We start from the raw sequence: 947 nt of genomic DNA, 5'->3' as shown, positions 1-947 counted from the left end.
CCTCCCATCATTGCGCCTATGTATGCAAATTAGCCACCATCTTTGTTGGCGGTTAACCGCCATCTTGGCTGGCGGTTAATTTGCATATCGCCCTGATTAGCCAATGGGAAGGGTAGCGGTTGTATGCTAATTACCATGTTTCTCTTTTATTAGATAGGATTGCTAAATTTCAGTGGGACAGGAAGGGAGAGAAATATATAATTTACCAAATTGCTTTAAAAATACTTATATCTGAAAAACAAAATGTTTAAGAATTAGTAATACTTTTAACAAAAGTTACAAAAACTATATAATTATTTTTGTATTCAGCTTTATAATAAAACTAGAGGCCCGGTGCACAAAAATTTGTGCACTCGGGGGGGTCCCTCAGCCCGGCCTATGCCCTCTTGCAGTCTGGGACCCCACAGAGGATGTCCACCTGCTGGCTTAGGCCCGCTCCCTGGGGGATCAGGCACAAGCTGGCAGTCAGACATCCCTCTGGCAGCTCGGCAGCCCTCGGGATGTCCAGTTGTCAGCGAGGAGCAGGCCTAAGCTGCAGTCAGACATCCTTAGCGCTGCTGAGGAGGCAGGAGAAGCTCTCACCACCACTGCTGTACTGGCAGCCGTCAGCCTGGCTTGGAGCGCACTGACCACCAGGGAGCAACCCCTGCATTGAGCGATTGACCCCTGGTGGTCAGTGTGTGTCATAGTGACCAGTCATTCCCAGTAGTTCTGCTGTTAGAGTCAGTTTGCATATTACCCTTTTATTACATGGGATAGAGGCGTGGTGCATGGGTGGGGGCCAGCTGGTTTGCCCTGAAGGGTGTCCCAGATCAGGGTGGGGGTCCCACTGGGGTGCCTGGCCAGCCTGGGTGAGGGGCTGATGGGTGTTTGCAGGCTGGTCACACCCCCTTCAGGGTGGGAGTCCCAACTGGGGTGCCTGGCCAGCCTGGGTGAGGGGCTGATGG

Source organism: Myotis brandtii, unplaced genomic scaffold (assembly GCF_000412655.1).
Source record: "Myotis brandtii unplaced genomic scaffold, ASM41265v1 scaffold502, whole genome shotgun sequence".
NCBI classification, from domain to species: domain Eukaryota; kingdom Metazoa; phylum Chordata; class Mammalia; order Chiroptera; family Vespertilionidae; genus Myotis; species Myotis brandtii.
Note: the sequence above shows the minus strand (reverse complement) of the source record.